We start from the raw sequence: 19,559 nt of genomic DNA, 5'->3' as shown, positions 1-19,559 counted from the left end.
TTGTAGTGCAAAAACAACAACAACAACAACAATGAAAGACCAATAAATATTTAAAAATAAAAGCAATTTTAACCAACATACATTGATCAGGGTTTCAATTTTAAGTGTGGTCCTGCTTCTGGCCAATGAGATAGTCAAGTTAATTAGGGTTGTTGTTGTTGTTGTTGTTGTTGTGTGCCTTCAAGTCATTTCAGACTTTGGGTGAGCCTGAGTCTAAAATTTATTTATTATTTATTTAATGCATTTATTTACTACATTTGTATCACACCCTTCTCACCCCAAAGGGGACTCAGAGTGGCTTACAAATTATATGTACATACAATATATTATATTATTAGCATAGCACAATATCTATATATATAAAAGAGTGATGGCATCACGGCGATTCACAAAACAACAAAAGTACAGGCCCCCCAACCTCAAAATTTGACAACACAACCCATCATCCACGCCTCAAGGTTGATACAACAAAAAGAAAAGAAAAATAAAGTCCTAATTAGAGGGAGAGCAATAATTTTTTTATCCAATTGCTGCCAGTTTAGAGGGCTAATCTCTGCCCACTTGGTTGCCTAGCAACCAAGGGACAGCCAGGTTTCAGTTAGGGGACAGGCAGATTTAGGCCTCACTTAGACTTCTTCCACAGATTATCTAATTTGCACTGGATTATATGGCAGTGTAGACTCAAGGCTCTTCCACACAGCTATATAACCCATTTATAATCTTAAATTATCTGCTTTGCACTGGATTATCTTGACTCCACACTGCCATATAATCCACTTCAGTGTGCATTTTATACAGCTCTGAAGAAGGAGCCTCATATAATCCAGTTCTGAGCAGATAATTTAAGATTAGAAATATACAGTATAGTCTCACTTATCCAATGTAAACAGGCCGGCAGGATAAGTGAATATGTTGGATGATAAGAAGGGATTCAGGAAAAGCCAATTAAACATCAAATTAGGTAATCATTATACAAATTAAGCACCAAAACATCATATTATACAACAAATTTGACAGAAAAAGTAGTTCCATGCACAGTAATGCTATGTAGTATTTACAGTAGAGTCTCACTTATCTAACACTCGCTTATCCAACGTTCTGGATTATCCAACGCATTTTTGTAGTCAATGCTTTCAATATATTGTGATATTTTGGTGCTAAATTCATAAATACAGTAATTACTATATAGCATTACTGTGCACTGAACTACGTTTTCTGACAAATTTGTTGTCTAACATGATGTTTTGGTGCTTAATTTGTAAAATCATAACTTAATTTGATGTTTAATAGGGTTATCCTTAATTCCTCATTATCCAACATATTCGCTTATCCAACGTTCTGCCGGCCCGTTTATGTTGGATAAGTGAGACTCTACTGTACTGTATTTACAAATTTACCACTAAAATATCACAATGGATTTAAAACACTGACTACAAAAACATTGATTATGAAAAGGCAGACTGCGTTGGATAATCCAGAACATTGTATAAGCGATACAATGGATAAGTGAGATTCCTCTTTAATATGAAATAATTACTGGGATAGAATAATGCAGAACAATATAATCTCTAAAACCAGGACAGTAAATAAACAGGGGAATTCCACACAGGAAACAATCAGGGCCAGCTAACACCTCCTAACAAAGTATTCCCATCATCAAAGTCTGGCAAATCCTCTGTTTTCTCAGGGCCACAGACAGTTGAAGCACATAAAATATCGCAAACAACACCACTCTGAAAACAAGGGAATTCCAGACAGGAAACAATCAGGGCCAGCTAACACCTCCCAACAAAAAATTCACTCAGGGAGGAAACAGCCAGGCTTTAAAGCTGCTAGGCCATTACATCCTAATCATTTTTCCTAATTGCAGCATTCATACTTGCCTCCAGCAAACAAAAAAACCAATCAGAAATATTGTATATTCACAACCTTTAGGAAATAATAGCCCCTGATGGCGCAGCGTGTTAAAGCGCTGAGCTGCTGAACTTCTGGACCGAAAGGCCACAGGTTTGAATTGGGGGAGCGGAGAGAGCCCCCACTGTTAGCCCCAGCTTCTGCCAACCCAGAAGTTCGAAAACATGCAAATGTGAGTGCATCAATAGGTACTGCTCCGGCGGGAAGGTAACGCCGCTCCATGTAGTCATCCCACATGACCTTGGAGGAGTCTACGGACAACGCCGGCTCTTCGGCTTAGAAATGGAGATGAGCACCAACCTCCAGAGTAAGACACGACTGGACTTAATGTCTGGGGAAAACCTTTACCCTTGACCTTAACTATCACCAATTCCTCAATACTTTATTTCCCATACCACCAGACTTCGCCACAGCAATGCGTGGCCGGGCACAGCTAGTTAGCATTATAGATTACTATATTGAACTATACCACTATACTGTAATATTATTAGTAATATTATATGTAATATAGAATATATAATAAATATTATTATATGGTATTATTATTAGTGTTATATTGTACTACATTATAATATTATTATCAATATTATATGTATACAATATATTATATTATAAAACTGAGGGCGGGGGCCAGGTCAATGACCTCGGAGGGCCGCATCCGGCCCCCGGGCCTTAGTTTGGGGACCCCTGCAGTAGAGTCTCACTTATCCAACATAAACGGGCTGGCAGAATGTTGGATAAGCGAATATGTTGGATAATAAGGAGGCATTAAGGAAAGGCCTATTAAACATCAAATTAGGTTATGATTTTACAAATGAAACACCAAAACATCATGTTAGACAACAAATTTGGCAGAAAAAGTAGTTCAATATGCAGTAATGCTTTGTAGTAATTACTGTATTTATGAATTTAGCACCAAAATATCACGATATATTGAAAACATTGACTATAAAAATGCGTTGGATAATCCAGAACACTGGATAAGCGAGTGTTGGATAAGTGAGACTCTACTTACTCTCTGGATGTAGCAACCACCCACATGCAAAAATACCTACTTACAAATACATTTTTACTTTTAATAGATAGATAGATATTCTCTTGGTTTTGGCTCATGTAAAAAGTACATGAGCCAGAAAAGTACTCTCATTAACCTTGATTATTGTTTGAAGATTTCTGTTTCAATAAAGAATTAGATTATCTTTCCGTAAAACTATTGAATGTTACAGGCAAAATCACTAAGTTTCCTGTAAGAGAGATAAAGTGGGTCTAAATAACAACAACAATAATAACAACAATGGGTGATAAGTGCTGCAAACACCTTTACCTGATTTAGCAAGGCCTGGGAAGAAACTATGTTATCCAACAGGAAACCTACATGCTTTTCTTCTTCAAACCCTGCATTTCTTTCTTAAGCAGATGGTTTTTATAGAAGAAAATATGTGACATGACCCTAATTCTTTCTGAACTAGTGTTTAGCTATTATAAGTACAGTAGTTAAGTGTAGTTATCACAAACCGAAGAACAAATGGTGCTTGTAGGGAATCACTAATTTCAGTGCTCTCCCTATTAATGTTGTATTTCCTGCTTGCATACGTTTGAATGATGGTCCATGTTTTCCCCATATGTATATGTAATTGTATTCTTAAGTCTACTAGCTCAATATTCAAATACCTAAATCTATTGCATTTGTAGTCACAGTTCTAGGTACAGTATATAATTCAGATTTTCTGGCCCAATGTTAGTTGTCATGATGCCACTGCTTTAACTTTAAAAATAGGCATACACAACCCATCAGGGGATGTGCTTGCTACAATGATATACAATTTAAGGTTTCTTTTTTGGAAAGTGGGCTAGCATGTAATGCATTATACTAAGCTGGGGAGGATCTCACTAGTACTTCAGTAACTTGCGGTTTCTGTGACATAAAAAGTGTAGAAGACACATTGGCGATAGCTTTCTAGATTTCAAATTCAAAATTCTGTCTGTCATTAATCTTTACAAGGCCACAAAGAAGTTCATAGTATTCTACAATGTGGTATCTAACTTAACAGTGCATCAAAATATGAAAAGTGCTACGTATATTTACAACTTCATTCCCTATTTAAACGACAACTCCACCTCTACACTCATTTACAAAAAAGGGGGAGGGAGATGAAAATGACATACTTTGAAAATGTACAGTTGATATTATAGTAAGACGACTAAAATGATCAAAGGTCTGCAGACCATGCTCTATGAGGAGCTTAAAGAACTGGGTATGTTTAGTCTGCAGAAGAGAAGGTTGAGAGAAGAAATGATCATCATGTTTAAATATTTGAAAAGCTGTCATAAGGAAGAGGAAGCAGGCTTGTTTTCTGCTGCCATGTAACTAGGACTCGGAGCAATGGGTTCAAATTACAGGAAAGGAGATTCTACTTGAACATTAGGAAGAATTTCCTGATCATACGAGCTGTTCAACAGTTGAACTCTCTGCCTCAGAGTCCACTGGAAGCGCCTTCCTTGGAGGCTTTTAAACAATGGCTGGATAGCTATCTGTTGAGGCTGCTTTGATTGTGATTTTCCTGCATGGCAGGGGGTTGGACTGGATGGACCATGTGGTCTCTATGATTACATGATTAAAAGATAGGAGGAATTATATTTCATTAGGTACTGCTACTGCAAAAGCACAGGAGGAAAAAGCAAGGACCTCCCTGATGAGGAGGCTTACCATACAGATTTTAAAAGAATATAGATAAAATTGATCATGCAATCAAAGAAGAATTAAATAACTGTCATATTCAAAACAGCAATTAATTTAAAAGATTTAATGTATTTAAAACCTAACAAATGAAACAGCAAGCAGAAAATAGCCCAAAGCCTGACTAAAGAAAGGGTCTTTTCCAACTGGAAGGAAGCAAGCAAAGGGGAGAGGCAAACTACCTGCCTTTAATGGAAAACCTTTATTATTGCCAATGCAAACCTCTCCTGAAATGCAAATATCAACTTTAGAAAGTTTTTCTTATGAATTGGAGAGAAAATTACATTTTACCTCACATCCTCCTATGATCTTGTAATTTACATAACAAAAAGAAGCACTAAATTTCTATATAAGGGTAGCCTATTGACCATGCAGTAAAATCCAACATCAGAAAGCAGTGATGCCTTTATTGGGCCATCAAAATGCAAAACATAAACCATACAAGCTTTTTCATCAAGTAAAGATATTAAAATCTTACAGGAAAAAATGACAATGTTCAAATCACATTTTGTCTCAAATGTTACTTCCATTGTCAGTCAAGATCATCTTGAAGGACATCAATGCAGGCACATGCCACTCTCCTTAAGATAAAGGTAAAGGTTTTCCCCTGACGTTAAGTCCAGTCGTGACCGACTCTGGGGGTTGGTGCTCATCTCCATTTCTAAACCGTAGAGCCGGCATTGTCTATAGACACCTCCAAGGTCATGTGGCTGGCATGACTGCATGGAGTGCCGTTACCTTCCCGCCGGAGCGGTACCTATTTATCTACTCACATTTGCATGTTTTCGAACAGCTAGGTTGGTAGGAGCTGGGGCTAACAGCGGGCGCTCATTCCGCTCCTGGGATTTGAACCTGGCACCTTTTGGTCCGCAAGTTCAGCAGCTCAGTGCTTATTCCGCTCCTGGGATTTGAACCTGCCACCTTTTGGTTTGCAAGTTCAGCAGCTCAGTGCTTTAACACACTGTGCCACCAGGGGCCCCACTACTCTCCTTATTGCCCATCAAATAATAGGACAAAGGCTGTAAAACACTGGCAATAAAATGTAAATCCCTTGAGCATCATTAAAGTAACTTCCATTGAGCTGCAGGCAATAAAATGTAAATCCCTTGAGCATCATTAAAGTAACTTCCATTGAGCTGCAGGCAAACTCTGGCCTGCAGAAGACTAACTTGCCCTTCTCAGACAACAAACTCTGAATTTCTCATAGATTTTCTGTGCCCTTTTGTCTGTCAAAACGTTTAGGTTTTGTATAAGTAAAACTTGTCAAGTGTAGCTCAAATTAAAGGGTTTCACCCTTGCTGGAGGTAGAAACCTCAAATCCCATACCAATAGCTCCCTCTTCTTGAAATTTTGTCTATTGTGGCAAAATTCAGTGGTCTTCAAATCCAGGACACATATTCAGAGACAGCTGTGTTGGCCATGCAGCAAAGCACAACAAAACAAAGTTCTTGTCATGGAAAGTCAAAATCAAAATACTCAATTCCCACTGGGTATATATCTCCCAAAACCATAATAAAAGAAAAATGTCAGGACACAAAGGAGCTTCATGATGCATGTATGTTTGTGTATACTGCAATCTTGCTTTTAAATATTGCTTAAATGCTACTCAAAAGCTACAGCTTTTTTCAAGAATGATAATACACTTTCTCAAGGTGAAGAGCAGCTTCCTAATGAAGTCAAATCTGTCTCAGTTAATTTAACATCATGAAAGTATGAGCATACATAGACAAACACAGATGCATTCACACTGAGCATGCAGTTATTGTGGTTAGGATTATTAAACAGCGGCATGTGTGTTAGTCATCCTAGAATAGGTTTGGTCTAACAAAGGAGGACAAATGTCTTAATTGAACAACATCATTGTATGACATCCTTCCGTAAATCTCGATTGGCTGGGATGAACAGCTGAAGCCTTCCTCATTACTTCAGCTCTGTGTCATACAACACAAGCAAGATATTTAAGCAGGGAGTTCACTTCCTGTCTGCTGGTTTTGTACATTTGAATTGGCTACATCTACAAAATGCTCTCTTCGCTCAGTATAAATGTTTTGAAAGGGGAATTAAAATAGATCCTGTTTGCTTTGTCAAAGAGTAGAAGTAGAACCTACTTTTAAGGGAAAGGAACAAATCAAAAGATGTTGAACTATATACACAAATCCTGGAACCTAAGTCATTGCATTTTTCAAGTTCAGCTTAACGATTTGTAATACTTTTAAGAAAGGTTTAGATGTTTAAAAAATTGTTTTCTCCTACAGTGCCATGCAAAACCGGCAAGACGGAAAGCCCTGAGGCACGAACCACGTTGACATGACTAATAAAAAAATGTAAAGTATGTAACAAGTAATCCTTAACACACTCCTTGTTGCAGCACATTACACAAACCGGTAAGTGGTAAACACTGCGTTTTACAGCTGACACACCGCCACACTTGTGACCAGGATCCAAGACATGATGGGAAAGTCCTACATTGATCCTAAGTTTAGATTCCCAAGGACTATATAATGACAACAGTGTGTGAGAGAAAAATGCCAGAATGTTTTTTCTAATTTACAATATTGAAGGCTGGACTATTATCTTGCCAGATTAAAGTATTTTTTCAAAAAGATGTCTGAAAAAACCAACAAGCTGAATGAGACATTTTCCTGCTTAACTCCTTCAGTGGATAAATCAAGTAAGTATTTAATTTTGACTGTCCCTTTTGGTGTAAATGGACAATAATCTGAAGCAGGAATAACTTTATCAATAAAAGCTGTAAGAGACTGGATCATTAATATTTGTATCATCCCATTTTTAACATCTTTTATAGAGAATAGTTAGATGGGCATGAAATAGTTACAGCAAAGAACCTTGCTAAGCATGGAACCCTAGAATAATATTTGTGTTCTGCTGACATATTGCAAAACATATGGATGAGATTTTAAGTGTCAAAACATTCGTATTCCGCTTTCAATATCCTAAGAAGTTTTATATGCTTAGAACTAGGGTTTTCTCAATGTTAGAGTCAATTTAATTAAATATTTATATGAAATCTAAAACCATATGAATGTAAAAAAAGTGTTTTAGGTATGGCATCCTGGCTAAATTCAGAACAATTACAGGCAGTCACCAAGTTACAAGATAGGTTCTGTAGGTTTCTTCTTAAGTTGAATTTGTTTGTAAGTTAACAACGATGTGGTGTTTGTTTTGCTGTTTGTGACCCTGTTCAGAAGATTGCGCCTCCTTTTTTGTCCCTGTGAGAATGGGATTTTGAAAATGTTGGCTTGTGGTGGAAACAAGGATTCGTGATAAAGCTTCAGTGGAGACACCTTTTCCCCATGGTAACTCTTCCAGGAGTGAATTTCCCTTTGTAGGGGTAGATTTCTCTCACTTCCTGTTGTTTCACCCCTGTTCTTAACTATGAGTTGTTTGTAAGTCGAATATTTGTAACTTGGGGACTGTCCATACACAGCAAGGTTTTCTTGGAAAAGTTTGTTGTACCCCACATATTTGTGTTTAATTCTATTTTAGAGTTTGTATATTTGTATATTTTAAATTACATACAAATGCTTTTATGTCAAGCCGCTTTGAGTCCCCTTTGGGGAGATGACGTGGGGTATTAATAATAATAATAATAATAATAATAATACCATGACCTAATGATATGAAACTGTTGGAGTTAAAGTTTTACAAGGTCTTTAGCTTTCTCTATCAAAGGGTGTTGGTGCTTCAACAAACAACTTCCAGGATTCCATAGCATTGATACATACAGTTAAAGCAGTATACACACACACACGCTCATAATTCTGAAAATACATACACTTAGAATCATAGAATAATAGAATTGGAGAAACCACATGAGTCATCTAGTCCAACCCCCTGCCATGCAGGAAAGCACAATCAGAGTATCTGACACATGTACCTGTTTCAACTTACAAACAAATTCAACTTAAGAAGAAACCTACATAACCTATCTTGTTTTTAACTTGGGAAATGCCTCTATATTTTGTTGTTTACTCCATAATAAAACACACATTACATATATACGCACATGATATATACTGTATATACTAGCTTTGCCCAGCCACGCATTGCTGTGGCTTATGGGAATCATTTGTTGGCCAGGTGGAATAGCAGTGAATAGCCTTGCAGCCTCAAAGCCTGTCTGTTTTCTTCATTTGAGAATTCTTGTTTGGTGAGCTGGAATGCAATGGAATAGGGTTGCTGCTAGGAAGCCTGGGTACTTGTGTTCTAGGAGACTGGTTTTTTGGGCTGCTAGAATTGCAGTCTGGCAAATCCAGAAAAAAGAAAAAGTAGAAAGTGGCCAGGCATTGAAGCTGCAAGGCTATTCAGTGCAATTCAACCAGATCAACCAAGGATTAACCTTGGTAGAAGGTGCCAGGCTTTGAAGCAGTGATACTATTCTGTACTACTGAAGCTGACCAACCAAAGATTCCCCCAGGTACCAAGCAGCCAGGCTTTGAACCAGCGAGGCTACTCATTGCAATTCTAGCAGGTTTGAATTGGGGGAGTGGAGAGAGCCCCCACTGTTAGCCCCAGCTTCTGCCAACTCAGAGGTTCAAAAACATGCAAATGTGAGTGCATCAATAAGTACTGCTCTGGCGGGAAGGTAACGCCTCTCCATGCAGTCGTCCCACATGACCTTGGAGGAGTCTACGGACAACGCCGGCTTTTCGGCTTAGAAATGGAGATGAGCACCAACCCCCTGAGTCAGACATGACTGGACTTAACGTCAGGGGGAAACGTTTACCCTTTACCTTAACTACCACCAATTCCTCAATACTTTATTTCCCATACCACCATACTTCGCCACAGCAACGCGTGGCCGGGCACAGCTAGTTACATTTATAATCTTATATTATCTGCCTAGAACTGGATTATGTGAGGCCCCTTCTACACAGCTGTATAAAATCCACTCTGAACAGGATTATATGGCAGTGTAGACTCAAGATAATCCAGTTCAACGCAGATACTGTGGATTATGTGCCTTGATATTCTGGGTAAATAGCTGTGTGGATGGGCCTCGAGTCTACACTGCCATATAATCCAGTTCAAATCAGATAATCTGTATTTTATAGTCAACGTGGATGAGGCCTAAGTACACTCTGCCTGTGCTCTGGGCGCCATTTTGGCTGAAGGAGTTGCTAGGACACGAAGGGGGCGGGGCCTAAAGCCAGTGTAGGCCTAAAGGCAGCAGGGCCTACCTTTCTGACTGGCAGTTAGGGGGAGAAAGGCTCTTCCTCATCCTCTGTAATTTGGACTATTTTTCTAGGTTTTTTTGATTGAAAGACATAGATTCAATGACTATGTCTTTTGTAGCCAAATTTGGTGTGTTTTGGTTCGGTGGTTTTGTTGTTTACTCCATGAGAAAAACGCACATTACATTTATCTATATATATAAAATGATAAAGTTGTTTGCGCAGTGACTATAACAACAAAACTAAACATCCCAGAAATACGAAATTTGGCAACACAATACAAAAGGCTTGCCTCCAGGTTACAACAACACAACCACACCACAAAACCACAACCCAGACCCACAAAACTCACAACAACGCATCATGCGATAACAACACAACTAAACGCCCCAGAAATACAAAACTTGGCAACACAATGCAAAAGCCTTGCCTCCCAGTTGTAACAACACAACCACACCACAAAACCACATAGGACCCACAAAACTCACAACAATGCATTGTGACTATAACAACACAACTAAACGCCCCAGAAATACGAAACTTGGCAACACAACGCAAAAGCCTTCACTCCAGGTTGTAACAACACAACCACACCACAAAACCACAATCCGGACCCATAAAACTCACAACAACACATCGTGACTATAACAACATAACTAAACGCCCCAGAAATACGAAACTTGGCACACAACTAAACGCCCCAGAAATATAAAACTTGACAACACAACGCAAAAGCCTTGCCTCCCAGTTGTAACAATACAACCACACCACAAAACCACAATCTGGACCCACAAAACTCACAACAATGCATCGTGACTATAACAACACAACTAAACGCCCCAGAAATACGAAACTTGGCACACAACTAAACGCCCCAGAAATACAAAACTTGACAACACAACACAAAAGCCTTTTCTCCCGGTTGTAACAACACAACTACACCACAAAACCACAATCCGGACCCACAAAACTCACAACAACGCATCGTGACTATAGCAACACAACTAAACGCCCCAGAAATACAAAATTTGACAACACAATGCAAAAGCCTTGCCTCCCAGTTGTAAGAACACAACCACAACACAAAACCACAATCCAGACCCACAAAACTCACAACAACGCATCATGACTATAACAACACAACTAAACGCCCCAGAAATACAAAACTTGGCAAAACAATGCAAAAGCCTTGCCTCCCAGTTGTAACAACACAACCACACCACAAAACCACACTGGACCCACAAAACTCACAACAACGCATCATGACTATAACAACACAACTAAACGCCCCAGAAATACGAAACTTGGCAACACAACACAAAAGCATTCCCTCCTGATTGTAACAACACAACCACACCACAAAACCACAATCCGGACCCACAAAACTCACAACAGTGCATCGTGACTATAACAACACAACTAAACACCCCAGAAATACAAAACTTGGCATACAACTAAACGCCCCAGAAATACAAAACTTGGCATACAACTAAACGCCCCAGAAATACAAAACTTGGCAACACAACACAAAAGCCTTGCCTCTCAGTTGTAACAACACAACCACACCACAAAACCACAATCCGGACCCACAAAGCTCACAACAACGCATTGTAACTATAACAAATACAAAATTTGACAACACAACTCATCCACCTCCCCAATCCCTACATTCACACTTGGCCTCCAAAAAAACAATTACAATAATAACAATGACAGCAACAACAACAATAAGAATCAACACCATCACAGGCAAGAAACAGCCAGGCACTGAGGCTGAGAGGCCAGTCAGTGCTACACTGGGCCTCCAAAAAACAATACAGTAGCATCTAACTTATCCAACCTTCATGACCACTACAACAACAATAATAATAAACAGCTACACAGGCAAAACAAAAAAAAAGACTACTGTACCACAATAAAAATATAAACCGCACTCAGCAGAATCAGACATTACAACTAACAACAAACCAAAGACAACAGGGATCTCAAGCAATTATCAATCAACACAAAAATTGAAGAAGGTAACAGATTTCAAATACTACTACTAATGTGAGTATAAAGAAGGGTGGAGGTCACAGCATAAATACAACCTAATGTACACTGACCAACACCACCAGACTAAGCCACAGCAACGCGTGGCCGGGCACAGCTAGTATATATATATATATATATATATATATATATATAGAAGATATATATATATATACACATATATACCATGTAAAGGCCTACCCAGTCTTTAAACAAGAATTTTAAGTATCCTTCGTTTGATCTCTGTTTTGTGTGTTTTATTATGTAGTTTGTAGAGATACATTTTGGTGTGTAACTTTTATGGAGGTACATTTTAGTGTGCGTATCTGTAGTGTTTTTGCTGTGCTAATGTATTTTCATTGTTTTGTAACCCACCTTGAACAATGAGGAGAGGCAGGTAAGAAATAACATTATTATATAATTCTTCAGTTGATAACTCTGAATATATATACAGTAGAGTCTCACTTATCCAACACTCGCTTATCCAACATTCTGGATTATCCAACGCATTTTTGTAGTCAATGTTTTCAATACATCATGATATTTTGGTGCTAAATTCGTAAATACAGTAATTACTACATAGCATTACTGCATATTGAACTACTTTTTCTGTCAAATTTGTTGTATAACATGATGTTTTGGTGCTTAATTTGTAAAATCATAACCTAATTTGATGTTTAATAGACTTTTTCCTAATCCCTCCTTGTTATCCAACATATTCGCTTATCCAACATTCTGCCGGCCCGTTTATGTTGGATATATATATATATATATATATATATAAGGGAAATTTCGGCCTAGGACAAAACAACAAAACTACACATCCCAGAAACACTAAACGTGGCAGCACAACCCCTCATCCATGCCTCTACATTCATATAACAAAAAGAAAAGAAAAATGAAGTCCTAATTAGAGGGGGAGGAATAACTGTTTTTATCCAATTGCTGCCAGTTAGAAGGCTAAGCTCCGCCAGGTATTTCCCATACCACTATACTTCGCCACAGCAACGCGTGGCTGGGCACAGCTAATATATGTATATATATATATATATATATTAGCTGTGCCCAGCCACGCGTTGCTGTGGTGAAGTCTGGTGGTATGGGAAATAAAGTATTGAGGAATTGGTGGTAGTTAAGGTAAAGGGTCCCCTGGGCTGAGTGGGTTGCTAGGGCACCAAGTGAACAGAGCTTAGCCTTCTAACTGGCAGCAATTGGATAAAAACAATTATTCCTCTCCCTCTGATTAGGACTTTATTTTTCTTTTCTTTTTGTTGTATCAACCTAGAGGCATGGATGAGGGGTTGTGCTGTCAATTTTCGAGGTTGTGGGGTGTTTACTTTTGTTGTTTTGTCCGCTGCCGTGATGCCATCACTCTTTTATATATATAGATAGATACAGTATATATACGCCTAAATATATAGATATAATTCTTCAGTTGATAACTCTGAATATATATAGAGAGATATATATTCCTAAATATAGATATAATTCTTCAGTTTATAACTCTGAATATATATCTCTCTTTTCAGCTCAAAATTCTGAATATACACATGCGCACACACAAAACTATATGTGTGTATACATGCTAGATAGAATGAGTGAATGCTCAGCACTTAAGGGTGCGTATCCAGTGGGAAGAGGGGGCGAGCCAGGCCTGAGCAGCCCGCCGTGACGACGGAGGGGGAAGAGACGGGAGGCAGGGCCGCTGTCCGTGGCGGGCTCCGGCCTCTCCCTCCGCAGCGCCTCCTCCGTATTTCTTTCTCCTGCGCTGCCGCTCTGGCTCCGGCTGCGCGGCGGGCTCCTCCTCCTCCTGTCCGTCGTGCCAGTGGCGCTTTCCGTCCTTCCGTCCTTCCTTCTTTCCCTCCTCCCTTCCCGGTGCGCGTCTCTCCTGCCGGGGGAGCCAAGATGGACGGGGTCTGACGCTGCTTGGCGGCGGGTGGGGGAGAAGGAGGAGGAGAAGGAGGAGGAGAAGCAGAAGAAGCCGAGGGCGAAGCGAGCACGAAGAGGGCCAGGAAGCGCGGCGGCTTTTCCTGAGCCGCAGAGCCGGGTCACCCTGCGAGGCCTGCGGCTGGGCGACGACGCGAGGGCCGCGGCGCCACCCGGGTAGGAAGCGTTGGAGGCCTGTGAGGGGATTCCGAGAGTGGCAGGGAGGGAAGGAAGGCCCACGCGAGGCCCCGGCTTGGCGGAGGAGGGTAGGCCTCAAAGGCATTCGGCTTCGAAAGAAGGAAGGAGGCCGCTCAGGCCGGAGCGGCGAGGTTGTCCCTCGGCCGAGGCCTTCTCGGCCTCGAGGGAGGAAGGACAAGCTGCGGAATCTGAAGCAGGCATGGGCCAACTTCGGCCTTCCCTCCAGGTATTTTGGACTCCAACTCCCACAATTCCTAACAGCCTGTTAGGAATTGTGGGAGTTGGAGTCCAAAATACCTGGAGGGAAGGCCGAAGTTGGCCCATGCCTGAGCTAGGGCCTTTGCCCTTCACTGCCTGGAGTTGTGGCCTTCTCTCTTTCTCTTCCCTTCTCAGCCTGTGGTTGAGCAACGTAGGACTTGTTTTCCTCTCGAAGGAAGGAACTCAGAAGTCCGCCAAACACGGATGTCTTGCCGGAGTTGGCTTTATTTAATCTCCTTGTAGGCTAAGGGCGCGTTTGTGAATACGGGCAGAGAATCCCTTACCCCAAGTGTCTTTGGACTGTGAGATATCTTGGAATTGGGACCCAGGTGCGTTTTGGATTTGGGAAATTTCCAGATTGTGGAATACGTGTTAATTGCTTATATATACATTCAGTCGAAGTGTTTTGGACTTCTGTCTTTGGACTTTGGAGTTGGGACCCAGATGTGTTTTGAATTTGGGAGATTTTCAGCTTGTGGAATTGCTTAGATATACTTTCAACCTCATCTCACTACTAGAGCAGGCATGGGCAAAACTTCGACCCTCCAAGTGTTTTGGACTTCAACTCCCATAATTCGGCTGTGAGGAATTATGGGAGTTGGAATCTAAAACACGTGGAAGGCTGAAGTTTGCCCATGCCTGCACAGAGCATGGATTTATTTATTTGACACTATAGGTTATTGGCGCTGTTCTAACTTGAAATTGTTGTTTTATATACTTGTGGTTTTATTTTGTATTGTACTGTGTTTATTTTATGCGTTGTTTTAGGCACCTTGTGCCATATGCAAGCCGCCCCCAGTCCCTTGGGAAGATGGAGGCAGGGTACAAAAATAAAGTTGTTATTATTATTATTATTTACGTCACTTGAGGATTCAAGGCGGTTTCCAACATATTTGTGCCAAAATTTGATGCCTCACATACATATAAAGCCTAACATAAAGCAGCAATAACATATAACTATCAATTAAATCATAAAACGTAACAACAGTTAAGACAATTAAAATGTGAAGTTAAAAACATATTAATGTAAATGTTAAAATCACATAATCCAGAAATCATGGATCCACTTTAAATCCGGTTTCTGCTTCCTGCAGAATTCTGGGACTTGTAGTTCCGCAAGGCCCAGGACCTGCCTGTCTGAGCAGTTTAAAGGTTCCTCCCTAAACTACAAGCCCCAGAATTCTGCAGAATCCATGCTTTAGTGCAGTAGTTCCCCAACCTTTGGGCCTCCAGGTATTTTGGACTTCAGCTCCCATAGTTATTAACAGCTGGTAAGCTGGCTGGGATTTCTGGGAGTTGAAGTCCAAAACACCTGGAGGCCCAAAGGTTGGGAACCACTGCTCTGTGTGATGAGGTCCGTAATAAGATATTGAAGTTGGGAACCAAGTCGAGACAGAAAATTCATTTATATTTCCTATACACCTCATACACATAACCTGAAGGTAGTTTTATATGAAGTTTTTTTTTAATAGTTCAGTGTAGAAAACAAAGTTTTGTGTATGCTGAACTATCACAAAGCAGAAGTATTACTAAGTCAGGGTGCATATTCTACACTATAGAATTAATACTGTTTTACAGAGATTTAACTGCCATGGCTTAATGCTATGGATTATGGGAGTTTTAGTATCATAAGATCAATAGCCTTCCCTGCCAGTGAGTATAGGAGTTTCAGGAAACTACAGATCTCCTGGATTCCATAGCATTGAGCCCTGGAAGTTAAAGTTGTGTCAAACTACATTAATTCTACAGTATAGACCCAGACTCAGCCGCCTGTGTGGATAATTTTGGAGTACAGGTAGTCCCCGGGTTACAAATATCCAATTAATAATAGTTAAGAACTGTGCTGAGATAACAGGAAGAGAGAGAAATCTACCCATTGGAAGGGAAATTCACTCCTGTTAGAGTTGACATGGGGAAGAGGTGTCTCAACTGAAGCATTTCACCAATTCTTGTTTCCTACAACAAATTAAATTTTTCAAAATCCAGTTATCACAGAGACAGAAGGAGATGGGAAATTTTCTGAATAGGGGCACAGATAGCAAACCATATACCATAGGAATGTTAACCCTTCCCTGTTCTGTCCAAAGCTAAAAATGTCAATTTTTGGCAGGAGTTACACTTAAGAATTGTGCCTGTTCTGACTTACAAACAAATTCAACTTAAGAACAAGCCTACAGAACCTATCTTGTTTGTAATTAGGGGACTGCCTATATTTGAGGATTTCTGGAAAAGGGATATTCAATCTGCGTATGAAATTACTGTATGCCAGGTCATTGGTATAATCAGCGAAGCACTATAGTATTTTGACTGGGGATCTTGTGTATTTTTCTATATCTGCATAAGATTTCTGTCTCATATACACCTCACACACCTGACTCAGCTACCCATATGCTTTGGATTTCCAGATAAGGGAAACTTAACCTGTATATGAAATTACCTTATTCCAGGTCATTGGTCTATGCGGCTAAGCACAGCATTATAATGGTCTAACCAGGGACCTTGAGTACTTTTCCAGGTCTTCTTTTTAAGATCCTTCTAATTGCAAGCGAACTTAGGGGCCTTCTTAATGAAAAGTATGTGTCTGGCTTACCACGTTCCTCTGAGCTTTTTCATCCTGTTTTATTACTGTTACAGAGTGTTTACGTTGAACATATCTTTTTTGCTGCATGATTTACTTTTACCTATAGTTTGAAGTAATGTTCACTGTAAAATATGCTGTAGGCATGGTAGTGGTCCTTGAAATACATACCAGTAACACTGATTATTTTACTTTTGTGCTATATGTACTTTATAGAGGCCATGTTCTTTGTTACCTAGAAAGTTTTAAACAAGCAGGGATCCCTGTGGATTTGTTGTAGTCATAACCACGTTTTATTAGAAGTAGATTTTATTAAAATCCATGAGATTTTTTTTTAGGTCTGGTTGAAGGGCTGGCATGATGTAGTAATGTGATTGCTTTATTAGAATAATTGAAGACCAGGATTCAAATCATGGTTTAAGCAGTCAAACTACTTGGCCTTGGTCAAATCACATTCTCTCAGCCTTAACTGAAGCCAAAGGCAAACTCCCTCTGAACAAAAATCTGCCCACAAAATCCTGTGATAGGTTCACCATAAGTCTGAAATGACAAAGCAACAAATACTGTAAAGCCACCAGATCTCATCTGATCCTGGAAACTGAACAGGGCCAGGCCTGGTTAGTAGTTTGTGGGGGGGGGGGGGGGGGGAATCAATTAATACCAGGTGCTGTAGGCTATATTTCAGATGAAGGAACCACCTCTTGACTATTCTTTGCCTAGGAAAATCATATGAAATTCATTGGGTCATAAGTTAACAAACAGCTTGAGGGCATATACGGACACAACATTTTACACACACACACACCAGGCTTATTTGTTCTGTGCAGTAAAAGATGTTATCTTTTAAAATCACTAACCAATGACAAACATAGAGACTTTGCCCAACATGCAGTAGTTTAAAGCAGAGGCCAGCTAAAAAAAATAAGACCAGGGTCTTTTTGGTGGCTTGTAGAGGATTCAAAAGAGTCTCTGTCTCTCTTTCGGTTAACAATATAATCTACTATTTAATGAAACCTAGACTATTGAAGATTAGATAGTTTGACAGAAAATAAAAAGAGTGTCTTGAGTCCCTAATACTTAAAACAATTGTTCTATGATTCTAAGGGAGTATTTTCCCCTGAAAGACTATTTTTTTCACTTGGGTCCAGTTGGTGGATATCAGGGTTTTTGAAGAAAACAAAGTAGATTTTACAAGCCTGAAATCTACCCACCTCTTGCTTAAACTTACAGTTGTGGAGTCTTCATCTTCTCAGTATTTTAGAGATTGGGGAATCTGTATCTGGTTGTCTTTATACTATAATTCAGTTTCTGATATGATAAAAGAAATGTAGATTTTAATTCTGTCCTTCTTAGCAAAGTAAGGCTGGCAATTTTATTGTTCTAGATATTGTTTTAAGTTTATAAAATTAAGTTGCATAGGACTAGTGCCAATGTTTTGGTTCCTAATAAAACAAACAAATTGAGGAACCTGCAAGTGGAGACATTCTCAAGTATATATTTCAGTTCATCATCTGTATGCTGTCCTTCCATATTGTATATTACCAAAAGCTCATTAATAAGAAATAATGAAAACTATAACAAAAATACATTGGGAACAACTGAGATACAATGTAATTTTCATTACATTAGTAAAGGTCTTGTTGTTAAGTGTTTTCAAGTCATTTCTGATTTATAGCAACCATAAGGCAAACCTGTGGCAAGATTTCCTGGGATTGAGAATGTGTGGCTCACGGGTTTTCATGGCTGAGTGGAGAATGAAATCTTGGTCTCCAGAATCGTAGTCCACCTATCAAACAGCTATATTGCACTGACTCTGTAGTGTTAGTAAAGTACAGGATAACATTTTAAGATCCTTTACTCAAAGTACTATTTTATCTTACAAATCAGTGAATTACAAAAGGACAAGATAACCAGAAATTTAGTATTATATTGATAAATTAGTGAAGTCCCTAGCACAAGAAGTTGTAAAATGCACAATGAAATGCAAATACAATATACATAGAATCCAAACAAGCTGTATGTAAATTGCCTGCTAAATTTTCATTCACCTCAGAAGTGTATGCAAAAGTTTCAAAATGCTTAAAATGGAGTGGATGGCTACATTGGAAGAGGGGGATGGTTTCTTACCCACCCCTCCACTATACTGCAGTAATATATTTTTAGCAATCAAGAATGATTTCCATTTTTATTTACTTGGTTTTGTCAGAGCATGTAGCAATTTCTGGATGATTGCAGATTACCTTGGAAAGTATTTACAGGCATCTTAGGGATTTTAGGGTGCAAAAAAAGGTTTAGTTTAGAGTGCGTGTGGACTGCATGCCATATTTCACCCATTTCTGAGGTTGAATCTACACAGATAATATAATGCAGTTTCAAACTGCAGTGTGGATCCAGCCTAAGTGTATATGTACTTTTTTCTTAAAATAAGCTGCCTTATGTGTCTAATGCCAGCAAGCCTTATAGGAGATGTTAGTGCAAGTACCGAATGGAGGTCCAAATTGCAGAAAAGTAACATCAGATGATTTTATTGCAATCCTAAACACACTAACTATGATTAAACTTTTCTGAATACAGAAGGACTTCAGGTATCTTGAATTGGCTTTGGCTACAGGAGTAGGGATTTGAGCATCGGACTATGACTTTAGAGTCCAGTTTGAATCCCTGCTCAGGTATAGAAAATCATTGGGTGATTTTGGGCAAGTCATGCTCTGTCAGCCTTAGA

General features: G+C 39.4%; 1 protein-coding gene across 9 annotated transcripts in view; it reads left to right on the top strand.

Annotated features, from left to right (window-relative positions):
* Window positions 1–13,604: 13,604 nt before the first annotated feature.
* Window positions 13,605–19,559, top strand: part of hectd1 (HECT domain E3 ubiquitin protein ligase 1) — a 69,789-nt gene continuing 63,834 nt past the window's right edge. For 4 of the 9 annotated variants that reach the window (XM_008103401.3, XM_008103402.3, XM_008103405.3 and 1 more), the window contains exon 1: window positions 13,606–13,980. The gene's annotated coding sequence lies outside the window, so the exon portion shown is untranslated. Of the gene's footprint in view, window positions 13,981–19,559 lie in introns of all 9 variants that reach the window. The other 5 variants (XM_008103408.3, XM_008103404.3, XM_008103407.3 and 2 more) reach the window with 2 other exon arrangements.

Source organism: Anolis carolinensis, chromosome 1, assembly GCF_035594765.1.
Source record: "Anolis carolinensis isolate JA03-04 chromosome 1, rAnoCar3.1.pri, whole genome shotgun sequence".
Classification (NCBI taxonomy): Eukaryota; Metazoa; Chordata; class Lepidosauria; order Squamata; family Dactyloidae; genus Anolis; species Anolis carolinensis.
This window is presented reverse-complemented; position numbering and strand designations above follow the sequence as displayed.